The sequence below is a fragment of the Trachemys scripta genome, chromosome 8, assembly GCF_013100865.1.
Source record: "Trachemys scripta elegans isolate TJP31775 chromosome 8, CAS_Tse_1.0, whole genome shotgun sequence".
NCBI lineage: Eukaryota > Metazoa > Chordata > Testudines > Emydidae > Trachemys > Trachemys scripta.
The window spans coordinates 32287882-32315578 of record NC_048305.1 but is presented as its reverse complement, the minus strand read 5'-3'; the positions used below and the strand labels follow the sequence as shown (position 1 = coordinate 32315578).

General features: G+C 43.8%; 1 protein-coding gene across 1 annotated transcript in view; it reads right to left on the bottom strand.

Moving 5' to 3' along the window:
- Positions 1-27697, bottom strand: part of FGF18 (fibroblast growth factor 18) — a 107638-nt gene that overhangs the window by 59288 nt on the left and 20653 nt on the right. The window lies entirely within an intron of this gene.

Genomic DNA, 27697 nt, shown 5'->3' with positions numbered 1-27697 from the left:
ACTCTGATAATGCAGAAGGAAGAATCCCAGCTCCAGCTCCAATAGCTGTGCTGGTTCTGCCAACTTCATTAAAAAGGAAGAAAAACCCTATTTTTGTCACTACAGTCAATAGATCTGGCTCTAAATACACACTCAGAGAAAAATCTGTTGAGTTAGAAAAATCTGCTTTTCTGAGTAGCAGAGTCAGTTGATTGCATAAGGTCTATTCCTGTGTATCTGCCTGAGCTGGCCATCTGAGAACAAGGCCACGTGGACCAGAGGGCAAGAGCAGGCTTTCCAGAATGAACGATTATCAGCAGGGTTCCTCTGCTTCGCCATTTTCCACTATTTTTATGGCCTTTGGCTCTTTGAGCAGAATTAACTTTAGTTAACTGAAGCTTTAAAGAACTAACAACTCCCTTTGGCAGCAGACACCTTTCTGGAGATCTAGCATCCAGCTTTAGCTTACATTTTCCCATATTTGCCAAAGCACAGACCAATTTCTGCCCCCAGTTAGAGACATCCCAACTCAGTATAAATCAGACGACTAGTCAACCAAGAACTTTCTTTAGTAGGCCTTTCTGAATGGGTTTCAGAGTGGAAGTATCATCAAGGCCCCTTTAAAACTTCAGCCCCAGACATTAATTACCTGTATTAATTCAAGTTTCAAATACCTGAGAAGTAGCTGGCAAAAAATAGAAATCAATCTGGTATCTAAATCTAATGATACTCAGAGGAGCCTTTTTTACCTTTTGTTTGATTCTACCCATGAGACTTAGACTATATTTCAATGGCAGATTACCCTCAAATGATAATAAATTAAGAGAGTCTGGCATATTGTCATCCACCAAGCAAAAGACACATAGAACTCTTGAGCTACTAAAAAACCCTACTTTACATTGGTGCAGTTTTAGTTTGGCCAAGGCAAACAATGTTTATTGGCTAAATTCTCTGGTGTCGGTGGGATCTAATGAACTAAACTGTGGACCATCTACATGTGGGGTGAGAGTCACAGCAAAAGAGGACACAAGTGGGATGTTAGTGATGATCAGGCACTGTGCTGCACTTCTACAATGGGGTGATTTTCAGCCAAAGGGGAAATGCTACTTCTGTGCCTAATATATTTGGGCCATAAAATTCTGGTCCTTCTAGCTTGGAAACAGTAGAATTCATGTATAAATCAAAGAGAAAAGGAGCAAGTATGCACAGAGGGATGCCACTCACAAAGGAAAAGGGGTAGGTAAGCCCCAATTCTGTCCCATTCCAATCTGGGACACATACAGGAATGGATGGCCACACAAAGCAAACCCAGACCACTTCAGTCCCTTCTTCCATCATCTTGCAACAATGCAGGTTTCTCGCTGTAGAGTCAAATGCTACCGGAAAGTCAGAACCTGAAAAGAGCATTTACTTTCAAATACTTGCGCATCTATCAAGTTGGTGAAAAGACACAAGACACTGATCAGTAAGCAGGAGGGAAAAAATTTTAAAATAGTCCATCCGTCCTCAAAACTCAGCCCCTCACTGAGCAACTTAATCAACAAAAACTTTTATTCAATGTAGCTGCCACATCAATGAAGGTCATGGGTCTATAGAATGCAGGATCGACTTTACAGCCCTTGTTAAACATTGGAATCATGATATTTGTATCCCAAGTGTTCAGATAAGAGAACCAAGAAGAGATTGGGGACGTTTAACGTATACAGACTGCAGAAGAGAAGACTCAAGGAGACATAGTGATTGTCTATCAACACATTCAAGGTGACAAACTCAATGAAGGAATTATTCAACTACAATAGCAATAATTCCCACTCTCAGAAAATGGAACAGCAAGAAGCAACGTCCTGCAGATTAAAGACTAACAGCAGAAATAGCAGGCTCATCCACATGCTATACAGTACACAAGGTTAAAGCAGCTTCCCACCCTGAACTAATCAAGTCCTGCTAATCATACTCACCCAAATCATTGGGGCTACGTGTGAGAGTAAAAATGAGCAAGATTAGACCTGCACTGTCAATAGCCAATTTCCCCTTCTTATTATTCTTCCCCACCCCACTCACCCAAATGAAACTTCTAACAAAGGAAATTAAACTACCTCTACCCAGATATAACGCGACCCAATATAACATGAATTCAGATATAACGCGGTAAAGCAGTGCTCCGGGGGGGAGGGATGGAAGAGGAGGGAGCTGCGCACTCCAGCTGATCAAAGGAAGTTCGATATAACGCGGTTTCACCTATAACGCGGTAAGATTTTTTGGCTCCCGAGGACAGCGTTATATCGGGGTAGAGGTGTACCAAAAAAGAGATGTTCAAATAATGTTGACGCTCTGCCTCACACCACAAAAACAAGGGGCTTTGCAGTTAAGACTTTGACTCCATAATATTAAGATTTAAAAGAGATTTTGCAATCAAGATTGCATTGCTTTCACCACATGTTAATGAGTTGCAGATTTTTCTAGAAAAAATAAAAAGGTGGGATTTGGGGGTTTTTGGAGGGAGGCTTCCAGTCACAAAGGCCACAGATTTGCCAAGCCTCACTTGGACTGTACCATCACACAAAAATACCTATTATATTGGCATAGTCTCACCCCTGCTTTACCCTGGCTAAGTTTGATTTCTACATAAGTAGTGTTTCCCCCTATTCACTAGCCCACAAACTCACATGTCCAGAAGGACCATAACTCCTTCCCAGTCTCCTTGAACTATGTGTACAGCTCACTGGGAGTATTATAGGCCCTGATCCTGCAGAGACTTGCACATATGAGTTATTTTATGCACTGTGGGTAGTCGTATTGATAGTCCTATAATCAATGGGATTAGTCAGTGAGTTTAAAATTAAAGTACATGCATAAATCTTTGAAGGATTAGGGCCTCTGTTGTTATCCCCTTAGAGCAGAGTTCTTCTCTCAAATTTAGAAGAGGAAGCTAGGAGATGTGTCTAATAAATACAAAATACCAGATGAATTAAATCCAGATTTAAGGTCATCTATATGCCTAATGACGACAATACTTGGGCACTGTCCCTGCAATCTGAACTGCAGGGGCAGACCCTTGTGCATGTATGGAGTCATATTGGTTGTAATAAGACTCTGCATGGGTGTAAGGATCAGTCTGCATATTAGTAGAGTGCAAAATTGGGTTTTAAATTAATATTTTCATAGTACTCTTCAGCTAATTAACCTTCATGGCACTCCTGGAATGATGGGGAAACTGCCAGGGGCAGTGAGTTATATGGTCCCGTGGTGCCCATGCTCTAGCAAATTCAGAGTCTGGGGGCCCAGCTCCACCAATATTTGGGCCCGGGTCTCTCCCTTGGCCCTGCCTACCGCCCCCACGCACCTCCCTGGGAACATCCCTGTCTTCACCCTGGGCAGTGGGTGTCTGCCCTGCTGCTCCACGCTGCGCTCCCTTGTCGGCCGCTGCCGGCTACAAAAGGGAGCAGTGCCGGCAGCAGCCACCACCTGCGGAGGGAGGAGGCGCACACATGATGGCAGCCCTTCCTTCCCACCCCGGCACCCACCACAGGGGAGGCGAGGGGGCTTCCTGGACCTGAGAAGGGCCTGGCCCCTAGGAGCACGTGCCCTAACGGTGCCAGGTGAGTGTGCTGCTGCTGGGGAGTGCGCTGGGGGGGACTGGGGAGTCCTCCTCTCTGGCTCCAGCCCCTGGGCAGCCTGCCTGCATCCTGAACTCCTCATCCCCAGAGCCTACACCCCAGCCAGAGCCCTCACCCCCATACCCTAACCCTCTGCCCTAGCCCTGAGCCCCCTCCTGCACTGTGAACCCCTCATCCACAACCTACCCCGCAGCCCTCACCCAGCACCCCAACCCACTGCCCCAGCCCCTCCCACACCCCAAACCCCTCATCCCAGCATCAGCCAGAGCCCTCACCCCCCACACAGAGACCCTCTGCCCCAGCCCTGAGCCCCTCCTACACCCACAACCCTTCATCCCCAGCCCGAGCCCTCATACCCCCCACACCTCAACCTACTGCCCCAGCCCTGAGCCCCCTCCCATAGTCCAAACCCCTCGGCCCTACCCCATTAATTCTGTTATGTGTACCAATATCAGATGTGGAGGGTGAGACTGGGACTCATTCTGGGCACCACCATAAAATATACAAACCTGCCACCCCTGAAAACCGCAACCAAAAGAAGTTAAGTGGCTTGCCTCTGGTGTAGCCTCCTTCAGCAGGGCTTCCCACAATTTAGGGCTTATCTTCATTGCAGAATTAATTTGAGTCCCATCCATCCATACAAATCCTTAATCTGAGCAGGCTGGTGCTTTTATCTTGAGTTGGCCTGCCCATCAGTGGGTATAGGCTACAGCAGGGTATAGTACAACTGTAACCCCTATTTGGGCTGAGCCTCTAGGAGGGGTCCTACTCTGTGGATTACCATTTCATGCTTGCTAGAGTCCGGGGTGGGGACAGAATGGACTAAATACTCCGTATGAGGCCAATAGGAAGGCTTCCTCATGGGTGACATGGCTCAGCCTGATACAGACAGATAGTGTAGATTTAGTTTTAGTTTTGATCTTGGGAACTGCAAGAGAAGCAGAACAGCTAAGGGAGTCTCTGATTAACTCCCATTCCCCACAAAGGGGATCTTTGAACTGCTGGGGGATCTAGTGCATGGGTCAGGCAGTGCCAGCCCTGCAGAAACCAGCATCAAGAATGACAGAGATCCAATCTCGTACCAGTTACTGAGAGCCAGCTGTGCCCTCCAGGGACTGCAGGCCAGGGAGGAATTCTGCCCCACCCAGGGGCCAAGACACTTAAGGGGGCCCTTTTTGTGTAAGCTGGCCAATGCACTCAATCTCAGCGTGCCATCTGCTGGCAAGGTGCCCGGGAGGTAGCTAGGGGTTGGAAAGTGCTGAGCGTGTTGGGAGGTGGGAAACATATTGAGTTGTTGAGGTTAAAGATTAGTTAATCCTAACCCTTTCCTCCCCGGAGCCTATTTTCATGGTCCCGGTAAAGTCCCCCTTTGTCATATTGTTATTTTTGGGTGTTACATTTCTTTGCTGGGGTTTGTGGTGATGTACCTCATTGTTTCTTGTGTACAGGGATTTATATTCCTTGCTGGCAGTGGTAGCACTATTCATTTTCCTAAGGGACAGCACATTGTGTGTCATGGTCTCAGTGAAAAGGTACCTTGGGTGCAGGTACCAGGTGTCACTGAAGAGAACTGACGAGGACTCAAGACATGTGCGGAGAGAAGACGCTCCCCATAAACACAGCCAGCCCCAGGCAGGAGGCTTGAGCCACATCTCAGGGAGGGGGCTACACAATTTACAGCAGCTTACACACACTCTGTGCAGCTGAAGTGTTGCTTCCCAGAGGGGCATTCTCACATGAGCTAATTCAAGAGGAGTTGATTTGACCGTAGATAACTCGAGTTAAGTGCAGTGAAGACATACCTTTAAAACTGCTCTCCTGGGGCAGAAGCCCTGTCAGAGAGTAAGCAGAGATAGCCCTACCTGCTCTCCCCCTTGGACACACGGGCCCTGATTCAGCAAAGCACTTAATCACTGAAATCACTGGAATTTAAGCATCAGTTTACAGATAAGCGTGTGCCTAATTGCTTTATTGAAAAGGGATGCTTTGCTGAATCAAGGCCAGGGTGAATTAGCTGTGCCAGTTTAGGTTGAATCCATAGCACTGAATAGCAATATAATCAACAATCAATATGTCACATATTGTTCATTTAATCAAATGAAACCTATACTCGCATACCATACTAGAGATTCCATTGCATAAGTCTCCAGAAGAGTGAATCAGTAATATTGGCCTGCTGATGTATGGTAACCAAAGCTCAGTCCCGCGGGTCACCTAAAGACAAGTGTCTTTTTTTTTTTTTTTTGGGGGGGGGGGGGGGGGGGAAGTATACTTATTGCAGTTACAAACAAACAGGAGAATGGAAACATATCTCTGTGTTACCAGCTACTCTTGAAAACATAAGCATTTTAATTAATATCTATTATTGCTGTATATTGAAACATCACATTTAAAAGAATGTTTCTCTTTTCTTTTCTTCTCATCAACCACATTTCCACAAATGTTATTTGGTTTGGCAACCATAGGCCCTGTGCCTGCTAACATGTATAGGGCTTGTTCTTAACCCCATGGTATCAGTGGGATCCTTTCCCACTTTGGACTTTGGCTCAGGCCCAAAGTTAAATGAGCAGACCCCTCAGTAGGGCTGCTCACGTGCATAAAGGTAAGTTCACGTGTAAGTGTTTGAAGGATCAGGCCAAACTGCACTATTGTCTGCAGTGACAAAAAATTCTAAACCCTTGTTTAATTTTGGCAAATCAGGACATTTTCCTAACATTGTAATAATAGGAATGAATGGGGAGATAGCGACTGAAATTACTCTTACATCATTTTCTAACATCAGGCCAGAAACCTTTCAATTTGGGACAATCCCAGAAGACTGGAAGATGATTCCCTATGACATAGGGAATATGTAGCCACAGTATATACCCTCCACCATTGTGTTGTGAATTTTGTGTTTATTTCATTTTGCATGATTAGGGTGCAAAACTGTCTAATAATAGTTTTCTACTAATATGCTCTCCATGAAGGGGAACTTCAGCCACTCATAGTAACTAGCAGTATGTCCTTCCAACCAACTGTATTGTCAATAATTGTTTATATTCAATAAAATCTTAGTAACTAAAGGACAGTATCAAGTTCAGATTTCATATTTTATTGTTGCATTATTTTTCTTTTTAAGCAGTCCCATACATATTTAACAGTCCTATTATTACTGAAAGATGTAATGATATACAGCTACAAAGCCATTGTAAAAATACAACTAGCAGTATAAAAGTTTATGTGTGGGATTAAATAATATCCCTGCTAGAAAACCAGTGAGCATTTTAAATGAGTGATGTATCCCAAATGCTCCACCAGAAATGTGTGCATTTCTGAACATGGGAAATGTCTCTCTTCACCCATGAGTAGAGCTGCTTCTTTTGTTTTACCTGTCTAAAGACCCAGACTGTGGCCACTCAACCCAAACCTGATTTCAAGCAAACAATCACAGAAACTAGAGATGACATCTTATCCATCTCCAGACAACAAGGGATTGTACACTACAGTATCTTCTCACATGCTTTGTGCAGTCCACTTAAATAAAAATCCTTTTTTTTTTAAAGTAGCTTTTAGAATTAGTAATTAATTTTAAGAAGAATTTTAAGGATTAGATCATGTTCATATTAAATGAAAAAAATCTGTGTTAATGCAACGTTAAAGTTTCACAGTTAAGAAAAATCAAGGAAATAGCCAAGAAGTGCAACAAAATCACCATTCTGATTGCAACACTGGGGCTCAGTCCTGCACACATTTATGTCATGAGTCTGCAAACACCTATGCACATGTTTAAGCAGGTAAGTAATGCCACTGAAGTCCTAATAATTATGCCCAATCGTGTACAAGATCTGGTCTTTAATCCAGCACCCTGTATTTTCTACAAATATTGAATTTTCTATTTTTAATTTTCCGTTTAATGCTATTGTTGGTGTCATGAAGTGTTAGGAGATATACGAGACCCCAACATGGCCAAATTAACACTGCTGTTGGAAGCTGGACTTTGGAATTTCCTGACTTTTTGCTTTGTATCATACAGTTTAACAGAGGCCCCAAACCTCATTAGATAACAGATCATACGCCTTTCCCAAATTTAAAATAAAAATACAAAATCCCTCTTAGTAAGGGCCTTATTGATTTCAAAAGATAAACAAATCAAGTGATTCAAAGTCCTTTCAAAACCCACTCTGATAAGCAGGAAATACTTATTACCTTTCATCCACTGAACCAACTGAATATTAATGATTTTCTCTGTGACCTTCTAAAGACATGAAAGTTAATAAGGTCAACAAGAGGATATCCAAGATGGCTCTTTCCCAGGTTTGTAAAGGTAGCTAATAATAGGTCCTTTGCTTCCATGGTTTTGGCAAAATTCCCCTATGTCAATTACAATTAGAAATATTTGCAAGACCACCTCCAGAGTGGATATTTTAGGCATATGTTGAAACATAGTGCACCATTTATTTGCTGCTGTTTCCTCTTCTTTATTGCAAAGTCAATTGCCAGCCAGGATGTTGTTAGGTTCAGGTTATACAACCTAGTTAGAAGTGGGACTGGATTGGATGTGTCTTGAGCTAACAATGACATATTCGCTTCTTTGTGCTTGGAAGCACATTGGGAAATTAATGTGACAGAAAGAAGCAAATGTATTCAAAATCACAGCAGGGGCTCAGAGACGAGAGCACTGCTCAGCAACTCTCTATGCAGGTCTATACTGCACAGTAAGTATGGGGTGGCTGTACCTCAACTGCACCCACTTAGTAAATCTATTTAAAAACCAAGGCTGGTCAAAAATCTGCCATCAAAACTGTTTGTCAATGGAAAACTGGGTTTCTGATGAGGCTATGCTGTTTTAGTGAAAATATCTGCTTTCCATGGAGAATTTCTATTTTTCGGGTTAAAAAACTGAACAGCCAAAACAGAGGCATTTTCAGCCAAAGCCTGTCATATTTCTATTTGGATAGACTGCTGTGGTGAACTCATGTCCCCATTCTCCTGTATCAGCCAGTCCCCAGCCAGACTTCATCTTGCATGACATGTCACATCCATGATATTCCCACAATGCACTGCCTCTCCTCTCCAAGAGGGTAGAACATGGTGCATCATGAGTGATGAAGTTATATCAGGGAGTCCAGCCTAATAAGTAGCATGAGACACCCAAACTCCAACTCCCATGAGGCATTTTCAAATCAAACTATTTCATTTTTTCATCTGAAATATTTTGGTGGTTTTGATTTTTTTCCCCACCAAAAAGCCAACATTGTCCTTGGGGGAAAAAAAATCCAACCAGCTCTATTTAGAACTTATTTTACCAATACAACTTGTGTGTTGATAAAAGCATTTGGGGCATTTTCCTCTGAGAATTTCACAGCTCTTCACAAATATCAGCTAACTAAGGGTATGTCTGCACTTCAAGCTAGAGGCATAATTTCCAGATCAAGGAAACACTCACAACTAGCTCTGAGCGAGCTAGTGCCCTAAAATAGAAATGTTGCCATGGCAGCACAAATGGCAGGAGGGGTTGGCATCCCCAAGTACGTACCCATTCAAGATGCTAGGGACGTACACCGGGCAGCTGGCCCTTATTGCTGCCCATGCCACCATGGTTACACATGCTGACTCGATCAGAACTAGTGCAGGCATGTCTCCTGGAGCTGGAAATCACACCTCCAGCTCGAAGCATAGGCATGCCCTATGTCTAGTAGTGCCACAGATTAGGAGCATTGGATAAAAGGAAAAAACCAAAGGCACAGAAGGGATGAACTATTTGCCCAAATGAGTCAATGGTAGACCTATGAACACAGCCATAGGGTCCAGTTCTCAGGTCTATTAGGGAAGCTGTGTACTGCTATGCCAGTGCAAATCTGCCCTGAGAAGCCTGTGGCTCCACCCAGTGAATTCTCATTCTGTTGGGAAATCCTTCAAACCCGGCTCCTGGCCAAGGGGGTGGGTGCAAGTCAAGGGAAAGGGGGCAAGGTCATTGCATCCCTACCTCCAACAGCCATGTCGAGCTGACACGGTATAAAAGCAGCCCTGAGTTTGCTTTAATTTATGCTGGCCATCAGGCCAGTACAGTCAGGTCCAGCATCAGGAATACACAAAGGGTTCCTACGCGCACACACACTCACAAGGCTTAGCCAGCATTCCTCAAGTACAACTGAGAAACCAGCCCCAGAAGTCCACTCTCAGACCGCCTACTCTAGCCAACAGGCAGCCCTGCCTCCTCTATACAAATGCAGACTGCTAAATTACTCTGACAATGCCATGCAGTGGGATATTCTTTTTCTAGTGCTTTTGCACAGACCCTACTCACTGAAACCCCAGGGTCATTTTAACCCATCAAACTTTGTGGATGAGCAGAGTTCCAGTGGCTCTCCTCCTCTCTCTTCCCATGCCCATTCCTACTTTGGTCTCCTCCTATCCCACCTGCAAACAGAACAATAACCCCTCCCCATCCCCATACAGCCCTCCCACCAACAACAGCTGCTGTTGAAGAAGCAAAAACACACCGCAAACAAAGTCTCATTTTCACTAAATGTATCTTCCAGCTAGGACTTGGTCTGAACTGGGGAACATTTATTTGGCCTTAAAAGCATTATAGCATTTAGAATAAAAGCCATAGTCATTCATATAAGGTAGGTTTAGCACATTTATGGTGCCCTCTGGTGGCTAAAAGAATACCTGTGGATTCCCAGGGCTGTTGTTCAAAGACTGTGTAGCATGGTGGCTAATGTATCTGCCTTATATTTTAAAGACACTCGTTCAAATCTTTCTGAGACTCTATTCTTCCAAACCTTTCTAGTAATTTTTAGTTCCACTGATGGAACAGATTATGAGGTGAATGGTCCAAAATATTCTAGGTGTAGAACAAACCAAGGTAGAAAACATGCAGTTCAGAGCAAGACTGGTCATCAGAAGTCCTGGCTTCTCTTCCTGACTCTTGGTGCCACTTGCCTCATGATTTTAGATAAGTCACTTAATCTCGCTATGCCTCAAGGTCCCCATCTTTGCAACCAGGGATAATAGTGCTGCTTGCCCACCTTTGCAGGGTGTTTGGAGATGCTTGGAAGAGAGGTGCTCTATCCATGCCTCCCGAGGTTCCCTAGTCTAGTCTCATCTGCAGGGAATATGGTCAATCCCTTTCTGAATTCAGGAGACAATGGATGGAACTAACGTGTTGCCCTGCTCCCACTAGGCTATTTGGAAGGAGAGGCACATCCTGGTCTCCTTTCCTACATATAAGCCCATTTAAGAACTAGAAGTCCCCATAAGAACCTGCTGCAGGAGAGGCTGCCAGACACCTCCTGAAGGCACAGAGGCAGCTACTCAGAACTAAGGCAGCAGAAGCAGGCATCCTGGCAACCAGAGACATGCAAGGCAGTATTGGGGCAGGGGACCAGGGGCTTGTGGAGAGAGGAGAGAACTGCGGTATGGAGGAGGTGCTGTGATGATGGGGGAGGAGAGTAGCTTTGGGAACCAAAGCTCAGTCTGCGTTCAAGGACCATTCAGATAGCACCAAGCGCTATTTTGGTGAGCTTCTATGCAAAATGCTGGCACAGCTCTGCGCCTCACCTGCCACAGGAACAGGAACTGCTGTCACTGCAACCTCAGGCCACTTACAGTGAGCACTGCACTTTATATGGCCTATCGTAGCACTCGGCTTCACTGGGAAGAATCCCAGTATATCTGCCTTGGGGGTGCTGCCCAAGCTGCCTTCTACACAACAAGCCTAGAGGAAGCTCAGCTATGCAATGTACCTCTCGCTCAAGCTTTTACAGCTCTTACGTTGATGCTTTCTGAAATTAAGTACAGTTGCAATCTAATTTCTTTTTCAGCTTACCAGTTACAGAATTGATTGGAGTGCTTTGAGTTGCTGCACGAGGCGAAATTCAGTGATGTTCACTGAAAAACTCTTTGCTAATGCATTCTAACTAAAATGAATTTAGAGCTGGAGCTGAAAGAGAGAAGGAAGAAGGATGACTATAGGGTCAAACCTGTCTCCCCTCAGAAATACCCCAGTGATGGATATTCTAGGGTTCAGAAGAGGTGAGACACAACTCAGCCACATAACACACACTTGGATTAAGATGTTGCTTTGCATGATGGGACCTGCATTCTAAGTGCATCTCCCCTTCTCATTCAAAGTTAGGAGTGGCTGCATATCAGAACACTATGGGCTGTATGTGGCCTTCAGGACACACTCTGGGTCTCCCTGAATTAGGCAATTTTTTTTAGAAATGTGGTTAGCATTTGGCCAAATAGCCCAGCATCTACTTGAGGTGACTTTCCAAGCCATGCAGCACTTTACATCCTATTTCTGTTAAAGCAATATGTCCTTCTGTGTTCATTTCACACACCATGATATATTAAGCATCATGTCAAAATGAGATCAGAAGGTGTCAGATATAAAATGCCCAACTGATGCCCAAAAATGACATTTGTGCCAGTTTTGAGGAAATTGAAATGTTTTGTGATTTGAACTCCAATTATTTTGCCCTTTTCCACACAAAAAAAAAAAGAGGCAATTGTTGCAGATGAAAAGGTAGTTTCTCTTTGAATGGGATTACTTGTCAGCAGAGACAAGCATGTGAAAATGCAGTGTTTGTTACAGGGTGAAATTTTAACTGTAACCCTTTAATACAAGGAAAAGGTTCAGCAATAGAAAGAGCAAGATTTTACTCTTGAATGAATTCACATATTTTAAAAAAAATGTTTTTCATATGAAAATTGTGAAAAAACAGGGCCTAGATGGTTTACATAACTTGTGTTCAGACAAGCAGCTTCTAATATTTTGGGAAGTTATCAGATAGAATTATTACAGATTATTTTGCTTGTTCTGTTTATCTGAATATACAGGAGTTAAATCTCAGATAAATGCTTATTGTCAGCTGTGATGCAGTTCTCTTTGTGTGCGGATCATATTACCAGTAAAGTCAGTTCTCTATGCCTACATCTCTCTGCCTGAGTCTCTCTCTTTCTGTGTCACAGGTTGAAAATCATGCTGCCTACAGATTATAACCATGCAAACAAAACATTGCATGATGCCAAAACGTTACAAAGGCTTCCATCTTTAAGTCACTGGTTTGAATCCAAGCTATTAATGAAATTGTCACTATATCTTGCCTGTTGAAGTCTATAGAAAATGAGCCTAGAGAACAGGTGTCCATTACACCTGTATTACTAATCTACAGAGTTGTTGATAGTCTCAGTAGCTGGGTCAAGGACTGTAAGGACATAGAGATGGCCCTACCATCTTAGCTACATAGGTGGTCTCTGTGGGTCAGGAGAAGATGTGCAGCTTGCACCCCTGCTCCCTGTCCTGTAGACAAATTTGATTCTCCAGGGTTTCAACCCAGGAACTCACAAGCACTAAATTCAGTCAAGCAAAAGAGAAAGTTTATGAAGTAAAATGTGACTTTCATTAAGGGATAGTTAGGGCTAAAATGATTTTACAGGGGGAGAATACTGAAAAAAAATCACTGGACAACAAATGACTATTTGTTTCAGGGCTTGTTGTGCCTTTCATCGGTATTTCTCCTCCAGCTGGATGTGACCTCTCAGCAATGCTCCTTCATGGCTCAATGATTATCAAACCAACTTTTAAAGGTGTACAACAAGGACCACTTATTCATTGGATTTGCTTGCCCTTTGTTTCCCAGGCTGAAGTACAGATGCTCTAACAGACTAGTGACTTCATTCCAATACTTTTCTTTTTCTAGCCCATTGGGTCAAGCTCACCTATTGTGAGACCTCACCGACTTCATTTACATCAGGGGTTAATTTGTTTTATTGTGCTGAAGCTGTTAATACAATACTGGTTGGCTCCAGATTAGGAAGGGCATAATCAAGCCCTCCCCTGCACATGGGCTCCACATGCAGAGAGTTCAGTGGTAGAGTCTTGATTTTAGCTTCCTTTTTTTCCCTTTCACAATCCTCTTTCCTTTTTTAAGTCGTCCCCGCTAGAACTGGGTGGTCCCGCTGACATTCACTGTTACTGGCAAAAACTTCCTTGCAATGGCCCCCAGCCAATATTCACAACAGATCCAGCACCGTGAATTAGCTCAGTGGCATAAGGTCATTCATAACAGCTTTCTGATGCTACATAAACTTTGGCACATGTTCTGCCCTTGAAAGTTCAATTGGTAGCATTTGGTTGGCTACTTTTACAAGTGCATTCTTTTCCTCTCTGCTGCACTTATGCACCCAGTGCAATAAGCATCCACCTCTCTAGCAAGGTACTTATATGGCCTTCATCACCTGGCCTGTGAGGGCTTGATCCTGCCCACTGCAGTCAATGAGAATTTTTGCCATTAATGTTAAGGGAAGCAAGATTGGGATCAAGTTGTCTATTGTGGCAACTGGCTTAGTGCTCACGGATTAAATCTTAATGCAGGCAGCTTTATTTTAGGATGGTTTCTTGTAGCCCACTGCAAAATCTAAGCTTAAAGTGGCACCCAAATCCATTTCCCCTGTACATTTTTCTACCAATGACTTAACCCTACACTGACATCCATTATAATTCCAATTTAATCCTGCAGTTTCTTTGGCTTTGCGTCTCCTCCTGAAGGTATTAGCAATAAGATATTTATTTTCACAAGACATTGGTATGTTATTGTAATTATAATCCTTGCTGTGATAGCTGAGCACCTTGGAGTCATCATTAATGAATTCAGGGCCCGATCTTGCAGAGGTGCTTAGCACCTGCAGCTCCTTTTGGCTTCAAATGGAACTGTGGGTGTCACAGCTCTCCTGCATATCTGTCCCTTAACTTTTACAACACCCCGGTGATTACATAGGGAAGTATTTATATCTCAAAAGTGGCAAATGGGGAACCTAAGCCACAGAAGTGTCAACTAATTTTGAGTATGTCCATTTTTGAAACCCAAAGTGAGACACCTAAAATTAATAAATAGTCCACTGAAGCAGGGACTGGAACCCAGGTGTCCGCCTACCACTGAGCTATAGAGTCTCTCTCTCTGGCCCAAAGATTATTTAAATGTTTTATACAGAGTGGAACAACTTCAACAGGAGACAGAGACACTTCCTCCCTCCAGCAATTAGGGCATTCACTTGCCATGTGGGAGACCCAAGTTCAAGTCCCTGCTCTAAATCAGGCTGAATGGGGACTTGAACCTGGGTCTCCAACCCACATCCCAGGTGAATACTCTAAACATGGTGCTATAGGGTATGGGGGGAGGGGGCACCCACCAGTACCTTCATAAATTCCAAGGCCAGACGGGACCATTGTGATCATCTAGTCCAGGGGTCGGCAACGTTTGGCACATGGCTCGCCAGGGTAAGCACCCTGATGGGATGGGCCAGTTTATTTACCTGCTGACGCGGCAGGTTCGGCCGATCGTGACCCCCACTGGCCGCAGTTCGCTGTCCCAGGCCAATGGGGGCAGCGAAAAGCCGCGGCCAGTACATCCCTCGCTCGCGCCGCTTCCCGCTGCCCCCATTGGCCCGGGCCGGCAAACCGCGGCGAGTGGGGGCCACGATCGGCCGAACCTGCCGCGTCAGCAGGTAAATAAACTAGCCCGGCCCGCCAGGGTGCTTACCCTGGCGAGCCACGTGCCAAATGTTGTCAACCCCTGATCTAGTCTGACCTCCTTCTCTTGTCTTGCAAATTGTACCTAAGTCCCTTTGTGAAATTAGCCCCCAACATTTTTTGGAGTGTGAGGCCAAAACTATTCAGCAAATTTGTGTCCCACTCCGATAGTTTGGGTCAAATCCAAAACTGCGTTTATCAGTGAATAAAGTATTTGCTCAAAAACATTCACCAAGCTCTAATCTAAGTTTATCTAGCCAGAAAAATATGTGATCCCAAATCCTCAACAGGTGTAAATCAATGTAGATTCATTGACTACAATGCAACTAGGCTGATTTACATCACCTGAAAATCCATCTCACGGGATTTGTCCTGTGTTTCTTGAGAAATTAAATCAATACCTCTCATTTAATTAAAAAAAGTTAGCTCAAATAAAATAGGATTATATAAAAAGCAAAAGAGAAATGTTTCCAAGATAATAAAGAACATCAGAATAAGAACAGATGGTAAGCAGGAAAAGATAGAAGAGATTTCAAAAAGGAAAAAAAAAAAAAAAAAAAAAAGCAGAATTCCCTCTTGTTTACTGAAATGGATTAAATTCCCATGTTGGTTTCACAAGGTCATTTCAGGCTTATCCAGTGCTTATGTGTGTGTCTGCCTCGAACTACAAGATATTGCAAAGAGTTAAGTCTGTAGCTGTTAAACTGGCCAGACAGAATTTGAATAGTCTAGTTTTAAGAGCTCCAAGATCGCTCCAATGCTCTGCACTGAATTCTCCACAATGTACAAAGTACCTATTTACTACTGCACTAATATTTCTTTTTTTTTTTTTTTTTTTACTGGAAAGTACGTAAGAATAAACTGGACTGAAAGAGTCAAAGTGTTTATTTAGTTCTGCAGCTCACCCTGGTCCTCTCTTCTGCAGTGAAGAGATGGGATGGTCATCCACCGCGTACTATGGCCCCTCCACACTAGTGTCTATACAGCCACCCACATGGGTCTAAGCTTCTTAGGCCTGCTGCTATTGGTGCCAAATAGTGACCATGTAGTACATGCCAGCTCAAAAATAGAAGGTTACCTCCAATTTTCTCCTCCAAGAATCAAAACATTTGCCAGGCAAATCAAATCTGGATTGTGATAGCTGATCAAAAACACACAGTAAGAGAAAGCATGTGATTTTTCTGCAGCTCTGAAGATCTATCACACATGCCTATTTTATTGCAAGCTCCCTCTATCATTAAGGTTGTGCAACAGTTTCCATTATAACCCCCTGTTTTTATATGACCAGAACTTTCCAAAACATTCCCCATTAGGGCTGAAATTTTTCAATGCTTGGTCCCTGCTCAATTAATTTGGTTATATAAGATCTAAGTTATTTACTATTGTTATTATATATTTAATAACAATGTAGCAAAATTCCTTCAGGTGCTTAGGAGTTTTGTGAGGGAGAAAAAAAATTACACCTTCCTGAATGGATGAGATCTTCTTTTAAGAGGTTTCAATTCACACCGATTTGCCACCTGTTTGTACATTTCCAGCAATGAGTTCTGTTTTGCCTAGATAACTGAACAATGCTGCCATGCCTCTGCTCTGGTTCGTATAATCCAGTGAGGTTAAGAAAGTAAGATTGATTTACGTAAGCAGCACAAAACTTCTTCTGAAAGCAGCTATTGTAAAGACCGAGAGAGAGAGAGAGACACTGTGCTCTGAGAGGCACAGCACAGAACTCACAGCACAGGGGGCTCTGAGCTGCCTTTGTCCCCCCAATTATACCTCCTGGTGTAATTTAGACTGCCTTGAGGGCCTGTTTAAGTTACACAGCATGTCCCTGCCTGCCTATCTCTGCAGGGCTAGGTACTGCCACCTGACCCCCAACGCACCTTTTATACTAGAGGGCTTGTGAAGGGCTCTGGAAAGGCAGCTGTAGGGCTGTCGTCTTCAATTCCTGCTCTAGGGTCTCCTCCTCATGGTATTAGTACTGTCCAAAATTCTAATGGTCTTCTTCAAACCAAATCAGCGGTGACTCGTGATGATAACAAGTCAGCTACGAATTTAAGATACATATGTGCCCAATTCCCAGTGAAATCCTGGCTCTGCTGAAGTCAGTGACAAAACTCCCATTGACTTCAATGGGGCTGGGATTTCACCCTCTTTGAGTACCTGCGCCATCTTAAAATAATTTTGTTTCTTTTTATTGTGTGTGGGGGGGGGAGAGGGGAGAATATTTCCTATGAGTGAAATGGGCCAACTGACATAAAGACTACAGAGGCCTAGTTCACAAATATACTTTGCAAGCATCTATCCGGAGCTCTAGGTGCTTTACAATAATTAAAATGGACACAGACAAAAATAACTCCATAATAAAACACAAAATGTAAGATCTACCCAACCCAAACCATCCACCTAGAACAAAACTGGCCCCAAATAAGTAGTAACACCAGCCATGTCCAAACACGCATGGCCCTCCCCTCTCCAAAAGCTGAAGGGAAAAGGTGAGAGGTGTAGCATGCCCTGAAAGATGAGGACCCTCTGGGAGGTGACACCTTGTTGCCAGACCCATATGCGAAGGCCACAGACTCACACATACAGGATGCACAGGGCTTAGGGAGGCTCTGGAATATCTGCACTAAGGAGCTCCACAGCGGTCCTATGCCAGGCCCACGAACTGGGGGAGGGATTCCCCTCCCTCTGAGCCCCAATGAGTTTCCCATACAAAGATCATTTCCATGAGTTTGGGGCAGGGGCTGGTGGGGTGAACTGGACCCCTATTAGGGCATGCTGTCTAGGAGCCACTTACCAGTGTGCGTTCTGGCTATGGACTGCTCTAACAGCAGCAGTGCACAAGGGGACATGCCAAATGTCTGTTCTGTTCACAGCTGTTCAGCCTTGTTCCACACACAAGCCATAACGGATAAATCGTAATGAGACCTACGTGACTGCTACACTAATGGGGGTCCGGATGACACCACAACATGCTCACAGCAGGCTGGGCCATGGAACCACAGCAAAGTTTACTCCAGAAAAGACACTTCTGTACAAACCACCCATCTGTGTTTCTGCATATTAGGACTAAGTGAAGTATTCACTGAGAAAACGGAACATGCCCGAATTCTAAATACTATTACCCCTTCCCTCCCCTCCTGTGCTTCAGCACTAAATTACTTCCAGACTCAGGTTCTCTGGATTTGAATCTGTTCAGTTATATTAATAATCTAGTTCAGAAAATCCTAACCCATTACCCTAAGAGAGGATTCATATTCCCTTGCTGAACAATCTGAGGAATCATTCACTCCTAGGAATTACCAGGCCAGTTAAAGCATTGACTCTCAAAATCCAAAATTCTCTGCCACTGCCTGATGCTTCAGGGAAGTGGAACCCCACAGTGCACTCAGCCAATTGTTCCGAGCTGTTTGTTTAGGGATGGGAGGGAGAATTGTGATTCCCCTTCCTGATCTCCATGGCAATCAGCTGAAAGCCTGAAGCATGAGAATGGTTTATCCCTATCTCAGCACATACACACATGTATAATGGAAAACAATAACGTACAAGGGAAAACAAAACTGTGCCGCCCTTATGAGACCTAGCCTCAGCACAAACTCTTTTCCTAAACAGTGAATGTTCACAATCAAAATACCTCCCATAGCACTGTCCATGCATCTCAGACCATTTTATGAAGGTGGGTAAATATCAGAGTATCATTATCCCCACTCTTTATAGATGGAGAAACTGAGGCACAGAGAGGTGTGTGACCTTAGGCAGATCATCTCCTGATTCCCAGTCACTTGTTCATATTGCAGCTGAGCTCCCCTGCTTTTTCAGAGCAAGGGAACAATATGTGCTAAGTGAATTGTAATCAGATATAGTTACAAAAGGAACCAAATTAAAATGAAATATCTGCACCAAATGGTAAAACTAATATTATTCCAATTTAATACATGATTTCCCATTGTTCAGGGACACAACAGGCTAATAATTTGCCTTTTTCATTCCGTTTCAGCAAAGATGACTTTTCCAACTGGCGGTCACTCATCTGGGACAGGTGCTGTAACGACCACTCTAAAAGCTTAGCATTTAGGACCAGCACTGGAGTGTTTCTAGCTGGCTCCTATGCCAGCACCCAGAAGCCCTCATAAGGGATGTGTTTGTGGGGGAGGAGCAGCTGTGGCTGGAGCACAGTGTACTTCAACAATCCTCAGGTACTGTAAGGTCATTTGGGGGCTGTACATTAGAGCAGCCTCTAGACTGCTCTGGCCTATGCTAAGGCAAATCAGCCCAGAGAGTTAAAGAATCATAACTGGCTCTCTGACAGCTCCATGCCAAGTGGGTCTTGGAACAAGAGAGTATTTGGGCCCATATTCTACAACGACCTCTTAATTATCATCGACCTGCTGCTAGTACAGTAGCACCATGTATTACCAGGATGGAAGTTCAGAAGTTTCATGCTTAAACCAGGTCCTTCACTCTCTCTGTGTCATTTACTATACTAGATCAACTCTCTCTAGCTAAATCATAAGCAACATTGATGGCTTCCTTCTCAGAGGAAACGATTAATGCCACAGCACACAATCTTTGCGAGGAGGAGAGCAAAAACAAGAAATGTGGGAAGATGGGATTTAAGAAATACTCAAGAAACAACCACAAAAACAGAGAAGAGAAAGAACAAGAGAGAGCCATAAGATACCAATTTCCTTCCACAAAAGTGGACATCTGCAGTAGAGGCACAACGACTGTAATCTTACACTTGCATATCTAGGCTTCTTTCATCCCACAGAATCTTTCAGTGCTTTCCAAAGTATACACAGAAATTGCACCCACCATTGAAATGCAGCCACCTCTAGCATAAAACATTGCAATTGTTTAGCAATGCACAGCAATATTACAGACCAGTTTGGGGCATGAATTTAAGAACACTATTTCCAGCTGAAATTGCAGGGGAAATTCATGTAGGTAATTACCCCAAGAAGAATTGGGCCAGAACATGGAGGTTACTAGTCTTACTCTTCAAGTCTTTAGTCACAAGCTGTTAGAGCATCAGATTGTAATCCTCTGACAGCACTTACTTTCCCCTGGAAGCCTCCTGTTCAAATCCTGACCAAACCCAACCCTACTTAGCTTGGAGACCTGACTGCATTACAACTTAAGCAGGTACATCTGAGAGCACAACCAATAGGAGTTTATTTCAGGTGTCATTCATTCAATCAAGGGTTCAATAAAATTTGCCTAATGCAAAAATATGAGGAAATGGCTGTGACCAGAAACAGGAGTGTTAATCCATTTAACAAAACCTGCAGGCAGCTTAGGGGACTTCTTGAAAGTGCAGGAACAATTTCATGCAACTATTAATTTACAATTATTCCACTGATAATTCAATTGTCATTCCCATCCCTTATTTCTCCGACCCCCACCCCCCTGTCTCCATTATTGATTCTTTTAAATCTACTTTTAGGATTGCCTGCCCTTAATCATTTAAACTCTGAAACAGTAGTATTAAAATCCTTTCTATAACCAGCAACATTTTCTCACCCCTCCCCTCCTTGGTTCATGTTATAGCCTCGCTTGTGTGTCTTCTCCATCGCATAGGACCTACCAACACTTCCTACTGAACATTTACCTGACTACTGAGAGCAGTTCCATTGACTTAAACTACTCATGCTAGTTAGCACTGCTCTACACAGCAAGCATTTACAGGATCAGGACCCTGGATTGTAAACTCTTTGGGGGCAAGGAGTTATTTCATTTTATCACTGTAAAGCGCCTGACGCATTTTGGGGATAAATAAATAATAATGCCGTCAGTTTGGGTCACTCTGAACCCAAGTATATTCGTACTCTTTATTTGTGGGAGGAAAAATACTCGTGTTGGTAAGGCACTCTTCCATTCAAATCATCGCTCTGTCACAGCCGCTATGTGACACTTGATCTCCCTGTGGCTCAGTCCCTCACCAAAAATACCACTGCCTCACTCTTTGTCTTACCTATTTAGATGAGTTCTTTGCAACAGGGTCTGTCTCTTTGCATGTGTACGTTCAGTGCCTAGCACAATGGGACCCTGACCTTGGGTGTGGATCATGGTGCCAGCGTAATACAAATATTAAACAATAATATTAAATAACTGCAAATTATACGTGCATTTTGACAGCAGTATGCTGCAGTATCTGGTAGCTTTAAAAAAAAAAAAGACGATGATGACTTGCATGGCAAAGAAATGCTAGCAAATACTTTTGGTCCGCTCTTAATTTTAGGTTAATTCTGTTTCACATTTTTCCGAAGTATTTAATATTCATGACTGTGGTTACCTGAATTCTGGATTCTCAGCCATTATCCTGCCTATTGCTTATACCGAGTATTTCATCAGTAGATCTCTTAATGTATTTCATCAGTATCTCTTAATGTATTTCTCCTCACAACATCCCTGGGGAGGCAGGGCAGTGCTGTTATCCCCCAGGTGGGGAAATGAGGCAGAGAGGCTAGGTGATTTGACCAAGGTCACACAGGAAATCCATGGAGGAGCAGAGACTTGAATCGCATGTCCTTAGCCAGTCCACTAGCCACTAGGCCATCCTTCCTCTCTCAAAGTTATATCACCCAATTATCAATTGATAGGGGGTTTCTCAACCTGCTGGTTATTTATTTATTACTTTTGTATATATAATAGTAGATCCTAGAGGCCCTAGTCAAGATCAAGGCTGCAATATGCTAGGCACAGTACAAATACACAGCACAAGCCAGTGCCTGTCCTTCAGCTTGCTCACACAATGCCTTCCCCATATGTGACTATCTGGAGTTGGACTTGGTACCGTCTTTCAGGGACAGTGGTACAACTTTTATGAGGATGTTGTGAAATATGCCTGAGGAAGGCCCCCGGTTCATTGGTAAAGCTGTGGTTAGGCAATGTGCTTATGGTATGAGTGATATGGAGCAAAAGGGGAAGTCCCCGTGCACAGACATGACCCTGAGTAGACTCTCCCTTTAACATTAAACATCAGCACCATGGGATAATGGAGAGTAAAGGAGGAACCAATCCTGGAGAGAGAGCAAAAGGAAACTAAAGGAGACGAGTGAGAATACAGCTGCTTACTGGGCCATAGGCGCACTCTTTAATGACTCTTCCTCTCAACTCAATCCAGCTAAATAAAGTGTATAACATATGATCTATACTGCAGATGGGTCCCTGAACATGAATTTCCAAGTGAGCCAGCAGCAGGGAGATTTTCGATGCAGACTCCTGCAATTGTATATATAATCTGCTGAGAGAAGTACACACACACACACACACACACACACTCAGTGTATTTAACCTTGGCCAAAGGCTAATCTAGTTGAGCTGCTGCTCTCACTTTTATCCCCCAAATCAATCTCATTCTGATTCAGTACTCTAAACTAATCTGGTGGCTCCAGAACTGCCGATACACTGAAGACACCCAGATGTCCTCATCTTCTGCTGATACTACCATCACCAGCACATAAACATTAGTCTCTGTGAGAGATAAGCACCTGGATGAAAAACAATTAGCTGAAGTTCAGTCCAGAGAAGAGATGGTGGAAAGGAGATGGAAACACTGAGGCCATAGCTCTGACCTTGCCCTAAAAGTGTCTTCCATCTGACTGTGAGATGGCCTCATGGTCTTATTAGATTCGTCCTGGCTCCTCAAGAACCAGGTAACAACAGAAGAAACTCCTTCCCTCTCTGTTAGATGGTCATGAAGCTATGCTTGTTCCTCTTGGGCCCGGTTGTTAAAAGAGGTATGCACCCTTGACTCCCAGCAAAGCACTTTTGTTTATATAACAGTAGATCCTAGAGGCCCTAGTGAAAATCAAGGCTGCAACGTGCTAGGCGCTGTACAAATACACAGCAAAAGACAGTACCTGCCCTTCAGCTTGCTCCCACAATGCCCTCCTCATATGTGACTAACTGGGGTTGGACTTGGTACCGCCTTTCAGGGCCAGTGGTACAACTTTTATGAGGATGTTGTGAAATCTGCCTGGGGCCAGAATCAGAAAACAAAAGGGAGATCATACAATAGCTGAGCGAGGGGAAAGGGAAAACAAAGCCTTTGACAGAAGGAAGGGAACAGAACCATACCCAAAGAAGATCCAGCAGACTCACAACTAGATTTATCTGTAGCGGGAATGCATGGCAAACCACAGTCAACCTATTCCCTGCCTTTAAATGCCAAATAACTTCCCAGACACAGCCTGTATTTTCTTCTCCTTCTAATTTTCATTTGTTCACTGTATCTGCAACACACTACGCGGTACCACCCAGAAAAACTTCAAGATCCTTTGGCTTTCCCTCAACTCTAATAATTCTATCAATAAATCAGTGACTGGGTATTGCTGGAGAAGGAAAGGATGTGGTTTAAGTGACCCAAAATGCTCCAAACTTTTCAATTAAAGGAAAAACTAAATAAATAAAAATAAAGTTCCTGACAAGTGTAAACTAGGCTCACCTCAGTGAGGGGCATTTAAGGAGGAATGAAGGGGGCAAGGCATGCATCTGCCCTGCTCTCCACCCAGCAAAAATCCGGCCCATGGTTCAGTGGCATAGCACTGAGCAGACATGGGAGGTTAAGGGTTGGGAATAACTTTGAGATGCTCACTCCCCCCGTCCTTAATGCGTGGAGGATGGGGGCACAGCAGAATCAGTCTCCTCCAAAGGGACCCTGCCGAAAGTCAGCTCCCAGGAACAGCAGACACCAGATACCGCCTCCCTCCCCAAACCCAGGAGGTACTACCGTCTGGCAGAGGAAAGGTCCCATGGGGCAGACAACTGAATAGAAAGAAGCCGGGGTGAAAACTGCCAGGAATGAAGAGGCAACGTATAAAGAGATACGTACCATAATTTATCAGAAGCTCTTGCCTTTCAGTGTGTGCAGCCTGCTGCATAGCCAAAGAGGTGGGCATCCCCTGTGATGTTCGTCAGCATTCATCCCTTTCAGCCACATGCTTTGTCAATGTCCAGTGTGTTTCCTTCCAAAACATTGTCCCCTTCAGGCTCAGTTCACTCCACTCTGTCCCCACGGAGCATCCTCGACCATAACAGTTATGTCCCATACATCACTCCAATGGGCACTCTAACAGTGACATGGGGAAACACCTTTCCCTGGCCCAGCTCTACATGCTACTCCTAGGACATGGAATTTCAGAGACGGTTTTTGAAGCATAAGATGCAAAACTTCCTCCCTCCCATCCCTGAAAATGAATATTTTCTACTTTTTTTATGCTTTGTTTAGTTTGCTTTTCACAACGTCCTCTATGAAACCCAAAGGCTGAAGATGCTCTCCGGACTGCTCTATACATCCCAGTATCTCACCAAGGTAACCCTGGTGAAGTAGGAGATGGATAGATTTGGTTTCCATTTGAGAGAGACTACCTACTTTTTCAAATAAATCTCTTCATATCAACTTACCTGGGGATGTTGCATTTAGCAAAACTGAAATGTACTAGAAGTTAATAATATTCTCTTTGTTTTGAGTTGGGTTCCTTAATACAATCCCACTTGGAAGCCAGGGCCAAAGAGTAAAAGAACTAGAGATGGATGTTTAACAGAATATAAAGCAGTGGCTATTGGTGAATGAGGCCACTGGGGTGACCAGGTATGACAGATTCAACAGGCTGCCAGGGGCCAAGAAGAGCAAAATTTCACCACCCAATTTTTGGGTGGTGAAAACACATTTTCACTGTATGGCCAAGATTTTCCAACATACCTTAAATTTGGGCCCCTAAATCCACATTAAGGCATCTAAAAATGGGCCCAGTTTTCAAAAGTTCTGAGCCCACACAATTCCATGTAAGATCCGTGAAATTGGCTTGGTATACCGTACCCAAAGTCTCTATTTCAAACACAGCACCTAAGAGTCTCTCCATCTGATAGAAAAAGTTACTGAGCCCAAGCCTTGAACCTCGCCAACTCACAAACCACCTTCTGTTGAGATCTCATGCCCCTCTCTTCCCCCTGCCTTGCACTGTCAGAGGGGAACTTCAAAACTAAAAAGGAAATGGAGGTAAGTCCAGAAATCTGCGCTGAATGGCCTCACTAACGAGCTTTGACATGGAGGGAGCGGCATTCAGCCCAAAAGTTAGTTTTCACTTATCTCCTTAAAGACATTTTTCCTTTCTGTGAAACCCTCTAATGACATCCCCCCAAAAGCATCATTCTGTGATATGCCTGGTGTTATTAATCCCGCTGGTTAGTGGTCTGCAGGTGTAGAGAGTAGGCGGTCCACTACAAATTAGCATGGTTACCTATCTGGGCAGTGCTGATATCTACCTCTTTTATTCTGCTTCTAATCACTCTAGCAGGACTTGATATAACTTCAGTTAGCCATTTACTTCAAGTTTGGTCAAGTGGCAAGTTCACCCATGACACTGATTGCTTGGATTGGGAATCCCACTAAGTAATCCTGGCTAGTTTATTTGACCCCTCTATCCAGTCAGAGTTGGAAGCAGAGCTGATCTGTGACATCGCTGGTATTATCAGCAGCCCATGAGGAGAATGGTATCAGTGATGGCAAAGAAAGATGCATTCTGGAATGCCCGTTACCTAGGAGAGGATTTCACCAAGGAGAAAAAGAATTTTAGAACAGTTACTTAACATGGAATGCTGACCCACCCCCCTCCACCCTGTACCTCAGCACTTTTTCAGTTTTCTTTCTAGGTTCACATTTCTTCTTTAAAGGCCCCTGGTTCCATAATGGGATAATAGTATGTCCTGCAGCATCCTTAAATCAAAGGGTTCAACCAGGCAATATTGTAGTGCTGTTCAATGCAGCTCTTAGATCCTCAAACTCTCAGAGCTCCTAAATCCTTTTGAGGATCTGAGCCCCAGCGATGAGTGGCATAGCCGGCAGCCTCAATAAACTTTGCTTAAACAAAGATCACCTGAGATGAATGCAAACCCAGTGTCCTGGAATAATGTGATACATGAGCATTCTCATTTTCGCTTGTCAACCTTTAATCTCACAGTACCACTGACTCCCTGGCAAACTGACCAGCAGCAAAGCCATGGCAATAAAAAAATCTCCCAACTTCAGTGTTCCCTAAGCACTTTCCTTTCTCATTGTATCCAACCCTTTCCTCACAGCTGCAAGCAAAGCAGCTGAGAAAGTTTTTCTCCTGCAAAGAAGTTATTCTGAAATCCATTTAAAACCTCTCTCCTGTTTATCCCACACTCCCTTTGTTATCAAGAAATCTCCAGTTTATAAGCTCACAAGCTCCTGCATAAGAGGATAATAGATCTCATTTATATACCACATCACCTACTGTCCATAGCACGGTAATGACCCCTCTCCAAGATTCCTCCCACGGGGCACTACTTGTCAGGACAGCCCATAGAAAGAAGCAAGGCAGGGCTGAGAACAGAAACCCAGCTGGCATTCTCATCTGTACTACTACAGACTCCACATCGTCTCCTGCGAGCTAAATACAACACTGATTAGAATATTCTAACTAGCCAAGTCCAGAGGGGACTATGTGAAGGTGTTTTTGAAACCATGTATAATGAACCCAACAGACTGTAAAAGCTCCACTGAGGCTGCTCGGGTCTATCAAGATTAGACTTTTTTTTAAACAGGCTGCTACATAAACAAACTAGCTACAGTCTTTTATTGACAATTGCAGCTCTGTGGTTTGAGTTCTATGGACAGAGCCGGTAGTCTTTTGGACCAGTGCAGGTGTACACCGTGAGCCAGCGCAGATACGTGCTGTGTATGTTCTATACGACTGTGATCTTCCAAATCTGATGCAGTTTTCAGAAATCCCTGTGCATGATCCATTCACGGTAAAAGGACTGTTTTGCTTTGAACAGACATTTTTACCATTAGGAAAGACTCCCAGTCCACATTATACCTGACCTGCAAATCTTTCATCTCCTAATATAGATATAAGGACATTAATAAGCACCTTAACAGTCAAATCCAAAGAGGGTGATGTCTTCTTTCTTCCCTGGCAGAAGCACATAGCCCATCTAATTACACATAAATGGCCAGTGGGGTTGTTGGGGTTTTGGAAATGTGCCAGGTTATGGCTTTTTTTTCCCACTGAGTTGCAAACCCCTGAATAGCAAGGTTTTACACAGGAGTACTGACACAACCTTAACTACAGCATCCTGAACATGACACTAGAATAAGGAAGCTCCTTGTGTGGCCCAGTGTACGGATAAATAAAGCATTTCAGCAGCCAGTGCTGACACAGATCATAAACCTTCACAAGCGTAAATATCAACAACAACCCAAAAAGATAAGAGGGCTTACGGATGAGTCAGGCTGAGATGATTTAGAGTTGGGCTGAAAGGGTCATTATTTCTGAATAGGCAGGGGTGGGCCGGCCAAAGAAATCAATAAACTGTTCAGCTTTCAGGAGGGAAGGGACCTTGTTAATTGTGCAAACAGAGGCTCACCATGTTCCGTTTCAGTATGGCGATTTCTGGCTAACTCAGTATCGATACAGACCACTTACACAGTCTTACCAGAGACTAGGTACATCCTAAACACTACAGAAAAGTCCCTTGCTCTAAAACAATCTCCCTAACTCAGATCTCACCTAGAGACCTTCAAGGAAGACAAATAAATTAGACAACT